Here is an 18,140-nt window from a genome sequence, read left to right as displayed (position 1 = left end):
AATAGTGTATCAATGTATTAAAAGGCTCAGCATTGCTTGGGTAGTGCTAGTCGCAGATTTGGCATAGGGTACGCACTACTCTAAAGGCGCTATAAAAGTTGCCGCATTGAGATAGCTAGGAATTGAACGCTCCCATCGAAGAGAAGTGTTAGCTTCTCACAGTGATCACCAGTGAGCAGTGCATATGTGTATGGGGGGGGGGGGGAAGTGCGTAGTATAGTGGTTCAAACTCTGTGACAATTTGCATATTGCATCTCATTTTATTTCATTTCAACAGTTTGTTTCCGAACTCATTTAATTTCCATAAAATACTATATATATATATATATTTATATATATTACCTACTGGCGGTCGCCAGTAGGTAGTTATAGTTAGGACCACGTTTCCATAGGAAAACCTCAACATTCTATTTTGAATAACTTTGGCGCCGGTCGACGAATCCTCGTGAATTTCTCAAAATAGGTGGGGCGCTACGCTCCGCTCCTACCCTGAAAGTCTCGGGGGGATCCGTCAAGCGGGGGCTGAGATAAAAGGGGGGTCCCAAAACGCGTTTTTCCCATGCATTTTTCCATAGGACCTTTAGAACGAGCTACAGCCCGAACGGCTGAACAGAATTACTCAAAATTTGGCAGAGAGGTAGTCCCTAGGTCAAGGAAGTGCCTTTTGTAGGTTTGGTGTAAATCTGTTCAGTAGATTCTGAGAAAATAGCCTTTAAATCAATATATATATCTGAGCCCGCTTACGGTATGCTTACCGTACGCTTACGGTAAGCGTACGGCGGCGTGCGCGAGCGCGATTCTGATTGGCTGTTAGATCTTAGTAAACATTCGAATCGGCCGAAACCAGGAAGCGGCGGCCGCCATTTTGTGTATTTCACTCTGAAAAAAAAGAGTGAAAACAAGGAAAGGGGGCAATGAGGAGAGTTACAGACCCCCTAACATTTGTAAGGGGGTCAAAGAAGGACAGAAAAGTACAAAAAAAACATTTATTGATTTTAAAAAAAATCACGGGGTACGCGTACGGTAAGCTTACGGTAAGCGTACGGTAAAAAAATAAAAATAGATAAATGAAAAGCAGATTTAAGAGTTTAGAAATTAGGGAGCTCTAAAAAGAGCTGTTGTGTTTATGAAGTCATTTTTTTAGTGGTACCTACAAGTAAGTACCGATGCAGAGTCTAAGGTTCAAGAGGAAGACTCTGTTCCCTTCATCATTGAAGTGCACACCATCTCCTCTATAAATGTCTTGCATGTCATAACGCAAGTTGTTGTGGTAAATGGCACCCATACCATAGTCACGGAGGAAAGCAGAAACAGATTTGTTGACGTGCTTTCTTGCTTTGTCAATCTGTGGACAGAAATGATTGGACCAGTTCCATTTTTGCCTTTGGCATATGTTGGAAAACACAAAGGCAGTTTTAGGGAAAAGTGTAAACAGTTGTGCAAAGGTGTCCTTCATAAGCATTTCCAGACCTACCCCAGTCAAAGTGCCTAGGTCATTGCCACCACAGTGCACTATTATGAGGTCAGGGTGTTGGATTTGAATGAAGGATTTCACCAATGGCATCAATTGGTGCCACTTTAACCCTCTCTGACCAATCCATTTAATGTCTACATTTGGCAAAGCAAGGTCTCTCACCATATCTGTTTTCTCTGCAAACTTTTCACTCCAGAAGACATAGCTGTGCCCTACAATCCACACTGTGAACATCTTCAAAGGAGAACTGGATGCACTCAGGAGGTGTCTTTCAGTAGAATGGCAATATGAAAAGAAAGACAGTTTGGAAATGGAGGCATACATATTTTTTTAAAACAAAAAGAACTGATTGGCTGTTTTATACCATTCTAGAATAAAAACTAGGCTGTATGTGAAAATTAATAGAAGCATGTTTTGTATTGGTACAAAAAAATGTGTAACCAAAGAACAGTACTATGGATTTGCTGTAAGGTTTGAAAAGTCAAGCACTCTTGCTCTGTGGAATTGAAACATTGTGTGTCGAACTTCTGACCTAACTGCACACAGCAGTGTTCCATGAGCTGTTGCTATGGTAGCAGGCAGAAGTCAAGTTGGGGGAAGGGTACTAGGCAGAAGTCAAGTTGGGGGCAGGGTACTTTTGGAAAAGGGTTGGTTTTCAACCAATAGAAATGTGTGATTACATTTGAAAAAAAGGGGGAAGCACTGAGATTTGAAACTTACATGTATATGTGTGGAAAAATAGAGGGAAAGTTTGCCATTATCTGGTTCTGCTGAGAGGAGAGAGGTGAACACAACAGAGATCCTGGCTCTGATAATCTGCTGTTTGAGTGTCACATTTCTTTCACAACTAACTAATTTTAAAGGTGAGTTTAGAGTTTGAGAGGGGATGTATGTGGTAACTTAAGAAATGAATAATAGAAATGGGAATTGTTTTTGTTGTAGTTACACATGGTGGTTTCATAATGTGACAGTGTGTAAAAGTGATTTACACTTGCCCCGAAAAAAAAAAGAGCAGTAAGTGTGCTTTCAAATTGGCAAAGAAATTTCGTTTTGGGACTAATGTGAAAACATGACTCTGTGTGCATAGAAGAATTATAGGCAGAGATTTATTGCGTCTTGCTCTGGTGATTTCACAGTTGCATTAGATGGAAAGGGGGAGCGAATTTTTTGGGGAAGAAGCAGAGGCTTAGCACACACCCATGTGCTTGCCATGTATAGTCATGCACAGTATTTAGAAGCCAGTGGGGTTTTCAGGTTTAAGTCTGTAATGCAAATACATTCAGCATCACTAAGGCTGGTTGCCCTTGGTGGAGTGTAGGCAGTCACAGAGAATGCACATGGTGGTGGTCTGAAAAAAAAACAGCTTGGACACGTGCAATTAAATAAATCAAAAATAGTGGTTTCATAATGTGTCAGTCTGTAAAAGTGATTTCAAATTGTAAAAAGAGATTTTCACTTGGCCCGAAAAAAAAAGAGCAGTAAGTGTGCTTTCAAATTGGCAAAGAAATTTCGTTTTGGGACTAATGTGAAAACATGACTCTGTGTGCATAGAGGAATTATAGGCAGAGATTTATTGCGTCTTGCTCTGGTGATTTCACAGTTGCATTAGATGGAAAGGGGGAGCGAATTTTGGGGGGAAGAAGCAGAGGCTTAGCACACACCCATGTGCTTGCCATGTATAGTCATGCACAGTATTTAGAAGCCACTGGGGTTTTCAGGTTTAAGTCTGTAATGCAAATACATTCAGCATCACTAAGGCTGGTTGCCCTTGGTGGAGTGTAGGCAGTCACAGAGAATGCACATGGTGGTGGTCTGAAAAAAAAACAGTTTGTACACGTGCAATTAAATAAATCAAAAATAGTGGTTTCATAATGTGTCAGTCTGTAAAAGTGATTTCAAATTGTAAAAAGAGATTTTCACTTGGCCCTAAAAAAAAAGAGCTGTAAGTGTGCTTTCAAATTGGCAAAGAAATTTCGTTTTAGGACTAATGTGAAAACATGACTCTGTGTGCATAGAGGAATTATAGGCAGAGATTTATTGCGTCTTGCTCTGGTGATTTCACAGTTGCATTAGATGGAAAGGGGGAGCGAATTTTTGGGGGAAGAAGCAGAGGCTTAGCACACACCCATGTGCTTGCCGTGTATAGTCATGCACAGTATTTAGAAGCCAGTGGGGTTTTCAGGTTTAAGTCTGTAATGCAAATACATTCAGCATCACTAAGACTGGTTGCCCTTGCTGGAGTGTAGGCAGACACAGAGAATACACATGGTATTGTTTTTAGATGATATTTTTTTAGAATAATATGCATTTCTGTAATGATAAGTTTAAGTGAGAAGAGATTCTGGGCTTTTTTAATACAATCTTTGAGATTGTTATTTTTTTTTGCCCGCTGTAAAATGATGAATGCAATTGCTTTCACAATTTATAGTGAAATGCAATATATTCTGAAAACAGCAAAAATAAGGCAAAAATATTTTTTTGAAAAAAATGTAAATATGTATACTGTATTATAAATTGTTAAAAAAATATTAATACTTTTTTCTTTTTTTTCAGATCGATATAGAAAATTTTCGAAAACTACAACCATTTTTAAAACTATTTTTTAAAAAAACAAATGAATAAATATTTTTTTGAGTGAGTATGGTAAGTCAATAATAATAATTGTAGTCTCTCAAGGACCTTGTAATGTGATAATTGATTTTTAGTGTTTTTTTTAAAAAATAAAAAAAAGGTACGCGCACCGTACGCGTACGGTAAAAAAAAAAAAAAAAAGGTTTTAAAAAACATATGTAAAAAAAAGATGAAAGATAAGGTTGGCTCTTAAAAGAACCGTTGTGTTCATGCAGGGACAGAGGAAAGGAAGCATGGGAAAATCATTCAAAGCTACAAATGTGCTGATCTATTTTGTTGTTCACTAGGGAAACACTGGTCTCCCTATGACAAATTAGACCTTTACAAAATGTGCAATGAATATCAACCTTCCGAAATCGAAGGTTCATTTCCAGAGGGCCAGCAAAAGGAGATTCTCCCCCCACAGATGAAGGGCTCACCTGACCTGCAGAAGAAGGAGTCAGCCCTGCAGATGATGGTCCAGGCTGAGCTGCTGTGGATGTACTGGCTCGTCTTTCTGAAGAGTTACCTCCAAAAAGATGACCATGTGTCCTTCCGTGTACATCCTGGAGGTGCCTCTTCATGGTGTGATTCCCAAAGGAATACTTCCTGTTAGGATTACCTCTAGAAAGTACACGCTTACACAGACAGCAAGTAACTAAGGGTGCATTCACCTTTTGCTGGCCTTCTGGAAAAGTAAAATAATCCCAAACATAAGAAGGCTTTTGTTTCCTCGATCTCTGCCTCAAGACAGTGCTGCTGGTGCTAGGCTCACTCTCAGAAGAGCTCTGCTGTTCAGCCATCGTATCCCAAAGACAAACCAGCTCCTTCTCCCAAGGGATCACAAGCAGAAATGAGGGGAATGGGTGTGGTGTAGGAGAGTTCTAGAACTGAAAGTAGTTTCAACCAATCAAAAGTTGTGTTTCATGATCACATGACCTACCGTACGCTTACGGTACGCTTACGGTACGCTTACGGCAAAAAGTACGCGTGCGCGTAAAAAAGACACGCGCTTCCGCGCATGCGCATAACAGTCACTCCCCGGCACTTCCGCGTAACGTGCGCATGTGGCGTAAGCGCGCACGCGTCCCACGCGCAGTACGCGCGGCTACGCAAATTGCGTAACTATACGCAAGCAGCGTAGATAGATTACGGACGTTGCGTAAACCGTACGCTTACCGTGAGCTTACGGTACGCGTACTAAAAAAAAAAAAAAAAAAAAAAATCTGGTAATAAATTTTACATGTTTATTTTAAAAAATATATTAAAAAAAAATATTTAAGGATTTTAAAAATTTAAGCATAGTCTTTATAAAATGAAAGAAAATTAAATTAAAAATATGTTTGAAAAAAATGAAGAATAAAAAAAAAAATTAGCATTTAAAAAACCTTGCAAATTCACTGAAAAAACCATGGGTTACACACACGTTATAGTTAGGAATTAGCATTTAAAAAACCTTGCAAATTCACTGAAAAAACCATGGGTTTCACACACGTTATAGTTAGGAATTAGCATTTAAAAAACCTTAGAAATTCACTGAAAAAACCATAGGTTTCACACACGTTATAGTTAGGAATTAGCATTTAAAAAACCTTAGAAATTCAGTGAAAAAACCATAGGTTTCACACATGTTATAGTTAGCTGGACATTTTACTCGTAAAAAACCAATGAAATTGCCCCGTTATAGTTAGTTCAGCTAACTATAACTCACGCGCCCGCAATGCACTGCTGATGACGTCACATATTACATCACTCATGACATGGTCAGTGACATCACTCATGACATCACTGATGACATCTCAAATGACATCACTGATGACCTCACTGATGACATCATCCAGTGAATGTGTGTTTTTCTGAAAATTAAATATGTTTTATATATGTATATCTCAAGGTCGATGGAAGAATAAATGGGTATATAAGTGTCTAAATGGATGATTTGTTTTTAAAAAATTGATTGTGTAACTGACTGATTAAGTGTATCTCTCACTTTGTGTATAAGTGGCTGCATGGGTTGGTGAGTAGCTACATGGGTGTCTATATAGGTTAGTAGTTGTTTTTTTGAGTATCAGTCTGAGTGTCTGTATGGTTCGGTGGGGGGTATTACGTAGTGCATAGGTGCATGAATGAGTGACTCACTGTTTGTATGTGTTGAAGACAGCATGTGTGCAGGACTGTATGGGTGGATGAGTGTGTGTATGGGTGTGTTAGTGAGTGAATGACTGTCCCAATAGTGTCTTCAGGAGTAACTACATATGTTTTAAACTAGTATATGTGACTATTGGTGTATATATGTGAGTATATGTGAGAGGGACAGATTGAAAGAGTTCCTGTATGAATAAGTATGTGTTTCTATAAGTGATTGTTTAAAAGACTAAGTATGTGTAAGTTTCCGTAGAAGTAAGTGTGGTGGTGTGTGTATAACTGTATATGCAGGTGAATGTATGTTTGATTCTTTATTAGCATGAGTGACTATGTGTGTGAGTAACTCTATGGATGAGTGGCATTATGTAACAGGATGTATAGGTGTATGAGTACATATGATGAGTGAGTACATGTATGAGTGACTGTATAGGACTGTTGGTGAATGAGTGGATGTGTATGTGGATCTTAGAATTACTGAAGAGGTTGTTGTAACTGGTATTGGTATGTCCATTGTTTTGAAAATTTTAGTCTCTATTTTTGAATGTGTGTATCAAAGCTTATATTAAGGTGAGAGGAGGTCTGCCACTCTATCACAAGGATGATGTCATCAGTGAGGTCATCAGTGATGTCATTTGAGATGTCATCAGTGATGTCATGAGTGATGTCACTGACCATGTCATGAGTGATGTAATATGTGACGTCATCAGCAGTGCATTGCGGGCGCGTGAGTTATAGTTAGCTGAACTAACTATAACGGGGCAATTTCATTGGTTTTTTACGAGTAAAATGTCCAGCTAACTATAACATGTGTGAAACCTATGGTTTTTTCACTGAATTTCTAAGGTTTTTTAAATGCTAATTCCTAACTATAACGTGTGTGAAACCTATGGTTTTTTCAGTGAATATATATATATATATATATATATATATATACATATATATATATATATATATATATATATATATATATTGCAACAATGTAGCCCAAGGTTGACGCTGGCGCTCAAATTGAAGACGGTGCATTTTTCTCCGGCGGGGCCACACCGGTAATATAAAGTAGGAACAAAAACTCTTGCCTCACGACAATTCGCCGTGAGCCTTGTATCAGCAGTCACTAAGGCATCTTGATAGTCGGTCAGGATGGCATCCTAGCTAGATTCTAGCAGGTACTTATGCAGGTCCCATGTGTCCTCCCTGTGCAAGGCATGGCCTTCTGCTTGGGCCCAGGCCTGCATGAAGAGCTCCCCAAGCCATGACCGCAGGGGACATCGATGATCTCCACTCACTGGTGATCAAATGCTTTGGCAAGAAGCAGTCCCAGGTCTATGAACCTGGTGGTGGCACTATGTTTCTTGTCTCTGTGAGTGAGGCCCAGTACGCAGACCTCTCAAGTGTGGGGGACGGCATCTCCGTGCAGTCCGCTAACCAAGAGCTCACACCTAGCCAGTATTAGTGAAAGGAATGACAGTCCCAGAGCATGTGCACCAGGCCAGCATCAGGAAAGGAGCGGCAGGGGCAGTCAGCATCAGTGAGATGATAGTATTGGTTTATCTTTCCAACAGTGAGATAGGCTCTCTGGAGTATGCAGTGTTGGATAAGGCAGAATGTGTGTTGCACAGAACAAGCGCAGGATATTCAACTATGGCCTTCCACTCTTTGTCCATGCAGGGGTGGCCCAGATGTGTTTCACAGTGGCAATGTAGCTGGGTCAACAAAATAGCAGCATGTGTGTGCAGTGACCCAGCAAACCACTGTGTCAAATGATGGCCTGTGCCCATGACGTGAAGGTATTGAACAGTGAGATACACTGGGTGCTCCTGCTGGAGCTAAAAGATTTGCTGTTCCTCAACAAGGTGATGCCTAGAGACCAAAACAGACATCCGACCCACCACTATCGTGGATACTGATAGGGAAGTCAGGCACTGCTGTTGTGGAAGGACCAGGAGGGATCCCGCTCTGTCATAACTAGGGTCCTCACACACCCAGCAAGCTAGGTGTCATGCTTCATCATTTGGCCACACCCCCCACTTCATAATACGGCAAGGAACAAAAGCTCTCCGACAAAGAGCCCCTTTATGGGAGCCCGTTGGGTATTGCAGCGCCGACCCAACGAGGAGCAGGTCCAAATGATGAAGCATGACACCTAGCTTGCTGGGTGTGTGAGGACCCTAGTTCTGACAGAGCGGGATCCCTCCTGGTCCTTCCACAACAACAGTGCCCGACTTCCCTATCAGTATCCAAGATACTGGTGGGTCGGATGTCTGTTTTGGTCTCTAGGCATCACCTTGTTGAGGAACAGCAAATCTTTTTTGTATAGGTTCTTACAGGGCATCTTTGCTGGACCTCGTTAAAAAGCCCCTCAGTCCCCCCCTTTGTAGAACATGCTCCTGCTGGATGTCACCCCAACATGCATCAAGTGCCCCAATTATGGAGTTGTGCAGGAGGACGTGGCCGGGAGGTAGTCCCTCAACAGTTATTAAGATTTCGATTGGTATGAGAAAGGCATCCTCTAGTGTGTGCAAGCCTATCTCGTGTCCGGTGGCAAACTCCCTTGCAAAGGTGATCTGATCTCCCCTTTACTGGAAGCACAGGAGCAAAGTGCTGGGTAGCTTTGTAGATTATGTTTATAACATAGGTGTGCTACATGCAGCAGTGCAGGGGATGGGGCCTGCTCATCTTGTGCAGGCAGGGTGGAATAAATGTAAAATGTGGAACTGACTCCAGGCTGGAGTTGTCATGAAATTGTCTGATAATTGAAGTCCTGTCAGCCTCTTTTCACTCAATGTAGCTGTCAGGCCAAGTAGTAGTGTTCAAAGCTTGGAACCGCCAGCACCTCTTTATTGATAGGCAAACGGAGTTTGTGAAGTGCCACCCTACAACCCATATTCTGCCAAAGGAGGCCCCTTGTGAGTTTGTTGAGTGTGCGGAAGAAGCCTTAATGGTGATGCCGGCAGCCTCCCTTAGCAGGGACGGCCACAATTGCAGTGCCGCACCCAGCAAAGTCAGAAGGGGAAAGATCAGAGGTTTCAATCCAGTCCCAGATGACCTTAGGACCTGTGAAGAAAGTTGTCTGGCCATTGTGAATCACACAAAGTCTCACCGGGAACAGAAGTGAGTATCCAACCTCCAGTGCTCGCAGGCGTATATTAACTGCAAGGAAGGAATTTTGTTGTTGCTCTACTGTCAAAGTGTAGTTAGAGAATATCATTATCATTATCCATTATTCTTGCATTCTCTACAGCCAGTTCCAGTATTTTCTAGGCTTCCTGTAGGATTGTGTCCCAGTAGTGCAGCAGACTGAACACCATGTGGCGAGGGTTTGCTCCAATAAGTAGATGACTCATGGGGACTCTATGGACCTGCTCAACTATGAAGTAGGGGAACAATACAGTCGGGAGAGAATGCTGCATAGCCAGACCTCCACATATGAGACCTGGTCTGGGCCTTCAACGTTTCTGGGTAGGCCGACAACGTGAATGTCTTTCCTGAATGAAAGCCCTTCAGCGTCTTCAGCTTTTTTCTTCAGTAAGTGTGCCTGTTCCCGCAGGGCATGCGGTCCTTTCTCAGTCTCCCATGCCTAAGGCTGTATTGTTAAGATAGTTTGCTTAGCAGATCGGACTTGGTCAGCCAGATTATGATGGTTTGAACACAGTAAGGTGAGGCCCATGGCTATCGTGTCTATGCTTTGTTCCAGTGAGGTACAAGAGTTTTTGATAGCCGCCAATGCTACATCCAGTTTGCCTTAATGGAGGCTGAACCTGCGTCACGGTCTGGTGGAGTGGAGCCAATGATGGACAGAGAAGGGGCCCTCTTGGAAGGTGCAGTGGTGTTTTGGGTGCCAGATCGTAGGTGGCCCAAAAGGTAGCAAGTTGAGCAGGCCACAGTGGAAATTCCGACCTATCAGGATACTGGGCCTGCTTGCATGTGCAAGGCTGGTGAGGCAGGACTACACAGCATGAGCAGCCCAGTCCGCAGCTTCAGTGTTTCACGGCAGGATGTGAGGCCCAGGGTAGGCTCTAATGAGACTGTCCCCTGAATAGTCACCAACAGTCACCGGGGCCCGCTTGCACCTCCAGTTCATAGGAGGTGTGAAGCACGAGCAGCACCATGGGGCTGGTCCAAGGACGTCGTAGGAAAATTTAAGGAGCCCAACAAACTGTCAATATGGCAGTGTGTCAGGTCTCATGCAGTAGAACAGAGAGATTGTGAATAGTGGTTGAAAAGCAAGAGGGGGCACAAGCAGGCCACTGAGCCAGATACACACCAAATGCACAGCCACTGCCAGGTATTGTAGAGGGCAGTATATGGTCAAAGCCCAGGTCAACAGGCAGGTCAAAGGTCTCCTGTGTACCAGGGCATGGCCCAATTACGATGGGGCAACAAGGCTGTTAGGTTTTCTGGGTGCCAGGGCTGGAGGATTAAGAGTGATACGGATATAAGATGATTGAAGTGTTGTGGCCTACCTGCAGCCATCTTCGGTACTTATGTTCTGCATGGTTGTGCTCTCCACCGTGCATCTGAAGGCATTCAGGCTTCCCCATCCGATAATGTTGAACTTCCGAATAGTGACCATTGTCCTTAAAAATTGGGGCTGCAAGTACACTGTGGCTTAGGGGGCAGGGGCCCCATAGTAGTCCCAGGCAGCCTGTAACAGCTGAAGCAATGTGGCCACACCTCCAAGTGGGAAAGAGAGAGAGAAGAGCGGCATGGTGGTTTCACTGGCAAGGGCCCCATACGGCAAAAGGCCGGGGCGTTGCAGAGCTTCAGGCAGTGCAGGTGAGCGTATGCGGACCCGTCCGGACCTACCTGGAGTGTTGGGAGACTGCGTGAGAAGGCCAGCCAGCAGCATCAGGCACGGGCTCCTTTGAGGGAATCTTGTTGGAGCACGGCGTTTGGCCGCTTAGGACCCTGCTGTCATCACCGAAGGGGTTAAAGAGAGGCTGGTCACCTTGCAATGGCAATGCCCCAGACGGGTCACACTGTGTTTGGATAAAGGCAGGCCCATGACGCCTGTCTGCCTGCTTCACTGGTTTATGATGCGATGCAAGGTCACACCCAGCGACCGCATGCATCAAGTCAGCTCCATATCGATCGTATGCAGCAAAGAAACAGATCTTCAAGGTTGCAGTGGTGCGGGCCATCATAGCAATGTCATGTTTCTGATAGATGGTGCTAGGGGAGCAGGAGGAAGGAAGGGTTCTGAGGAGATCGGCACTGAGCCTTGTTAAAATGTGGCCACCATCTTCGTTGTGTAAGCCAATCCCCTATGTGTCTATACATAATAATATGAACACGCCAGACTCCAACATACTTTCTCCTTGTGCCAAGGCTCCAAATATAAAATTTGCAAAGCAAAACTGTGCATAGGGGGATTCAGTCTTCTTGCATAAATCGCAAATCTCCTTCCTTGATCTCAGATTGCACTTTATCAGAAAAGAGCTCAACCAATGTTTCCTTAGATCCTTATACAATGACACCTTCCCATTTTACGAGAAGCCAGAATTATATAAACACAGGCTAAAATTGCCAGGAGACTAAAAACCTATGTATCAGAAGATCATTTGTTCAAGGTACCTTTCCCTCGCTGCAACAGTTTTTGCCTTCAGTCCTCCTATTTTCCTAATATATAGCTTTAATTATTTGTAAAGTAGCTTTAGTGATAGTACTTGGGCCCGCCCAAACATCCTGTAAACAAAATTTCAAAAGGACCTGCCAGATGCGTATCACCCTTGCTTCTCTATCAATACTGTCAACAAATCATACATGAGGAAGTCACTGAAAGAGAGAATTTAAATTTAGCAACAGAACTTACTAATTGCAGAGATGAGTTAAATAATTCCACCTACAACTGTTTGATTTCCTCATTGCAATGTCCTAAATGAAATGAGTATACCTATTTTTTGGTCCCATGTACACATAGCTATTGCTCTATCTCACCAAAGAGGTCTAAAAAGACATAAACACTTCTGAGGTTGCCTGTGCTTCCATATGCAGAGGCTTATAAGACTGGACTCATCCTATTGGAGGAGGACCATGGTTGATTTGTGGCTGGTCTCTCTTTAGACTTGTATTGTGGGTAGTAAAGATGGACTGGATTGTGGTCATGCAAAATAATCAGTGACGTGTGATTAATTCAAACATTTCACACATTACTTTTTGTTTTTCTCAATAATAAAGAAAATCTGAAGAACTATTCTACGGGGTACTAGAGCATCAATAGTCAAAACTCTTATTTGATATGGACTAGATAACATGGCTGCCATCTGAAGGTTGGGGTGGAGCACCATGTAGCATTAAGTTCTTTCTGTCTCTTAACTCTGCCTGTCATTGGTCAGGACCTCTCCTTCTATTTACCATATGATAGTACAGCTAAATGGCCACTTTACCATTTTGGGGTGACAAATTACCCCCCTGTTCTGAGAGAAAGGCAGAGCTCCTGCAGTCACTATCTGGTGGTATACAACTCAGCAGATTTGCTGAGATCAGGAAGTCCACCAAAGAGTTCTCTTCCGGAAGAACGTTGAGGAGAGATGCTATGGTTGTGTCGGCACAAGCACTAGCAGGGAGTGTCGTTCCATGAAGGAGGCCACTAGTTGTTTTACAACACGGGGACACAAATCCCCCTTCTACATATGTCACGCAGCCAGAAAAGAACAATAAATCTGTACCTTAAGGTCTGCTCTTGAACCCAACAACCATATCCAGCTATCAGCTAAGTTCTACTAAGACCATTGAAGTGAAGGAATTAAAATGTGGGGGGATTATCTTGAAATGTCAGGTATATATAGAGGCATCTCAGTTTCATGTTCATTAGGAGTTAAGCTCAAGAAGGGGGTGTCAAGTGAACCCCCTAGGAGATTTAAGAGCTCAAAACCTATAAAGTTACCTCGACTCTCAAACTGCATAGGCAAGGCCCATAAAATGTACCCCATCCCTCAGATCTTTTATTACAGCAATGGAAAGAAAAATCATGGAAGAAGTAGGAGAATATGTAGACATCCCCAATCTACCTATACACGGCACACGTCCAGTCAAGATCAAGCAGTGTGGATGTTCAGACTAAGCTGGGAACACTAAGTGGATGCAGATTCTTGTGAGATTGAAATACTGTATCTGAAACAGACTTACTAGGTCTTTTGGCCATTGCTTAGATTAAGTATAATAATGAGTTTTTAATCACATTTAGTTTTTATGATCCAAACTTAGATGACGGTATCCTTTTGGATACTTTAGTTACACATCTATTATGCTTTTCAGGATCAATAATTATAGGAGGAGACTTAGACACCCTTCAAGACATTAATGGGCTCATTATGATGGCGGGAGGATCGCCACCGCCGAGCCAGCGGTGGCGATCCTCCCGCCATCACAATGTGATTCACCCACCGCCAAATTAGGATGACAGTGGAAATCACATTGGTTCCGCGGCAGACAGAAAGTCCGTCTGCCATGGTCTTGCAAGGTGGTCCTTTTCCGCCCGCATTGTGGAACCCTGAACCAGGGCATCAATGCTGCAGTGCCGTGCAGGCACCGCTGTAGTGATTAGCATGAGCCCTTCTGCCTGTCTTATTGCGGCGGGAATCCCGCCACCATAAGACAGGCAAAGACTGGCTTTGGGGGCCCATAGAGGGCCCCGTCTGTTGGGGGGGTGGAGGGTAATCTGGGGTGGTACCCATGGCACCCCCCCTACATTTCCATGAATAAGGTGGCAAGCACCGCATGGTGCCTGCCACGTTGTGCATGGAAATGCACATCGTGGCATTTTCACATTGCGGACGGGGCTGCAACCAGCAGCACCATCCACAATGAGAAAAGGCCAGGATGCGCCCGCCAGTGTGGCGGGCGCATCTAGTTGGGCTGGTGGGACCATCGCACATCTGGCGGGCGGTCCCATCACCGTTATGATGACAGGCGGACTGATGTCCGCCTGCCATCATAATGAGCCCCCTAGTTAGTTCAATCCAGAGTTACTGAACCCATTAATACCTAAAAAAACTCAAATAATTTTACATAATGTGATGCAGAATCTAGGGGTTTGGGTTGATTGGAGGGAACTCACATTAGAACGAAAAGAGTATACATCCCACTCGAAAATGTATGGTCATTTTTCAAAGCAAGATTTAGTTTTAGTTGATGATCTCTGAGACAAATATATAATTGGAATAATACAACAACCAAGTTATATTTCTGATCAGGCATATGTTAGATTTAAGTTGAAGATCACTATACTCCTTTTTAGAAGCTAGACCAGGTGTCGCCCACCAGTTGATAATGAACTACCAGTACCTCACAGACATGTTAGAAGTAGCTCAAAGCCTTGAGTTCATTTTTAAATAAGCACAGGGTCACATTTTCCATTTAAAGTTAAGGGAAGGCTGTGTTTATTCTACATTATTATATTCAGACTGAAGATAGCAGGGCCTGATAATGAGCAGTGCTGAGTCAGATTTCTGACCAAGAGCACAGAAGTCATTTAAATGTTAAATAAAAGTCCTTGTCAACTCAATATTGGAGCATAAGAACAAAATGATGTTTCTGAAGGCTTTTAAGTTCGAGAAAATTTAAATGAAGAGTTAACTTAAGGATTAAGTTAACTCTTCAATTTAATTTTATCCCATTTCAAAGTGTTCCATTTACAAACTGCAGGATTCTTGCTCTCAGTGGCCAGTAGACACTCTGTCGTATTTATAACTGAAAAATACTGTAATTTTGATCAAATGGCAGAAATTTGAAGGGGATAAAAATATTTCTATGAAACATTGAGTCAATATTCCTCTCCACATTCACTTAAGCCAACCTCAACTTAATGTTTTATAAAACATGTTTCTCCGCTTTAAATTCTTCCTATTTAAACAACTAGCCATATATTTCAGTCATAAATATGGCACCTTATATACAAGCCACAGGGCGCAAGATGTCTGCTGTTCGTAAATTTGACACTTTGAAATGGGAAAAAATTAAAATGATGATGTTTATGGAATCCATATAAATAGAAAGGTAAAACTTTTGTTGAATTTTCTTCAATTTTAAAGCGAGAGACACAGCCATGTTGGGATACATTTAAAGTGCAGAAAAATGTTCCATACTATGAACATTTTTCCAGAATATTTTTCTGCACTTTAAATTTCTCCCGTTTAAATTTATTTTAATATGTTTGTGTTATACATGTAACAGTGCCACATATGGCGAAAGGTATGTCCTGTGCCACCAGTACATACCACACATGTTCTCATTCACCCATTCACATATATACCATTCATACACCCACATGTTCACGCATCTTCAAAGACCATGCTCTCACTGACACACATGGCAGCACTGTCATGGTGCTCCCAGTCAGAGTATTTTGTTCAAACAATAGTAATTGGCTCTATAGACTTTAGCGTTTCAATTCAATGAAACTGGGCATGGGTGTGTCTGGTAACATCGCACAAGTGACTTGGCCTTCAGTAGCTCACAATGACTTTGACTGATCACAAGTAGCTCTCATTACAGAAAAGGTTGAAGAACCCTGAGCTACAGAATGGATTGTAAATTAATATATGGTGAAAATATTATAGAGGAGATCAGGGTCAGCACTGAAGAGTATTGTGATTTTAATTTGGACCCAACAGCTCTTTATGTGATCTGGGATGCTAACAAAGCGTATATGGGAGGTGTAATAACTCTTTCTAGATGGAAGTCCTAGACTAAATGGGATAGTTAACAAACTATGGTGGCCAAAATAAATCAAGGACATTCAGGAGCAGTTTCAAGTATGCACTGATCCTGATAGATGACAGAGTCTGAACAAAGACCTGAAGACGACACAGTAGGAATATAGGATTACGCTAGAAAACAACATTTTAAGCTATGGGAGACCAGAAGCATTCGATACTATCAATAAGGAGATAAAAGTGGAGCCTTTTTGGCATAAAGGGCTAGAGTTGACACCATCAGGAACTATATAGTATATACAGGAACTAATTAACCTCCAGACTAAGCAAGTGGTTTCTAATTTCCATAAAATAGAGAGAACATTTTAGAATTACAATCAAAGCTTGTATTGGGAAGACCCCATCTCAAATCCAACAGTACTACAACACTGGCTTAACAATGCAAAAATGCTGGTGTTAACCCAAGAATAATTGGATAAATTAAACCTCCATATCTCAGATAAGAAAATGGTATCCTCTGTGGTTAGACTAAAGCTGCTGGAATAGATAAATGGGTTTATAAGGCCCAAACAACAACAGTGTCATGATTTTGAAGATAATGCCTAACTCTATCCTACTGGATGTAAATGACATACCAACATTTTAGAATGGGTTCATAATAGTAGCTATTCTGAAAACAAACAAAGATTTCAGAAGGTCCCAATTCTATAGACCCATCTTGCTGCTTAACAGTAATTACAAGATCTTCCCTGGCATCCTCACTAGGAAATTAAGTAGAATTCTGGGCCATCTAATTCAGGAAGATCAAAAACGTTTTGATTTTGGTAGACAGATACAGGAGTTGACCCAACTGATAATAAGATCTATTTATCTAGCACAACAGACCCAGACCTCGCTGGCAATAATTACACTGAGTATTGACTGTCCAGAACGCCGATCCTTGCCGCTAAAAAGTGCCGCCTACCTGTATCCTCAGTGTTCCGTGGAGGGTCCTGTTTCTCTGCTGTGTCCCGCGCCTCTCTCCCGCCGTCGCGCACCATCGCGACCGCTGTGTGGGGAGGAGCGCCAGAGGGGACTAAATACCCAGGGTCCCCAGCGTGGCGAAACCGGAAACGGAGCTGTTTGCGCGCCCGGAGGCGCTATTTAATTGAACCTGCCCTCGGCAGAGCGGGGGCTGAGTATTGACTGTCCAGAACGCCGATCCTTGCCGCTAAAAAGTGCCGCCTACCTGTATCCTCAGTGTTCCGTGGAGGGTCCTGTTTCTCTGCTGTGTCCCGCGCCTCTCTCCCGCCGTCGCGCACCATCGCGACCGCTGTGTGGGGAGGAGCGCCAGAGGGGACTACAATACCCAGGGTCCCCAGCGTGGCGAAACCGGAAACGGAGCTGTTTGCGCGCCCGGAGGCGCTATTTAATTGAACCTGCCCCCCGCGTCGCGGGACCGCGCGCGGGCTAAGCCCGGGCAAAGGGCAGGCCGTCTGTGGCCGTCCGGGGCCGGAGGAGGCCGGGCTGGGCCACATTATTGACGTTTGTGCCTACGTGTTACCTTCCTTGGGATTGACTTACCAAAGGTATTGTTGTTGAATTCATTAGCTCCTTTGGGTTACTATCACCAGCTTGATTTCCAGCCAGTACCATTGTAAATGGAAATAATGTCTAAGCAAAGGAATCCCTCTACGACAAATACGATAGACAACTATCTGGTACAGATTGTTAGCAAAATCAACAATGATAGGAGGGCATCTTTGGGGCTAACATGTTCTCCTAATTCCCCTCTGTCAATTCCTTTGTCTGGCTTACCCTTGGACTCTCCTTCTCAGGCTAATAGTAGCAAGTCCACTGATTTAGTGATTTTAGACAGTGATATTTTTGACTCCTGTGCACCCCTAGCCCCCAATTCGCCATTAGATCTTGTCTTAGATATTGTGGAGGTTGGGGAAGGGGTTGACCCACAGTCTCCCGCTCTTCCCTTGAGAAGTAAGCTAGTTAGAGCGTGTAGAAAATCCCAGTTTAAAAGCAATGGGACTCGTCTAGGTAGGAAAAGGGCAACCACTGAGAAGAAAAGTGCTAATAAAGAAGATGTACAAGGGTCACTTTCTAACAAAATTCCTGAGGTTGAGCTCTCTGCGAAGATGGTAGCCATGATTGATACCAAAATAGAAAATCTCATAGCTCCATTGGTAGCCAAAATTGATCATCTAATGGCAGAGGTAGCCAGGCTGAACGCTATAATAAATAGACCAGTGGACGAAGCCACC

Source organism: Triturus cristatus, chromosome 10, assembly GCF_964204655.1.
Source record: "Triturus cristatus chromosome 10, aTriCri1.1, whole genome shotgun sequence".
Classification (NCBI taxonomy): domain Eukaryota; kingdom Metazoa; phylum Chordata; class Amphibia; order Caudata; family Salamandridae; genus Triturus; species Triturus cristatus.
This window is presented reverse-complemented; position numbering follows the sequence as displayed.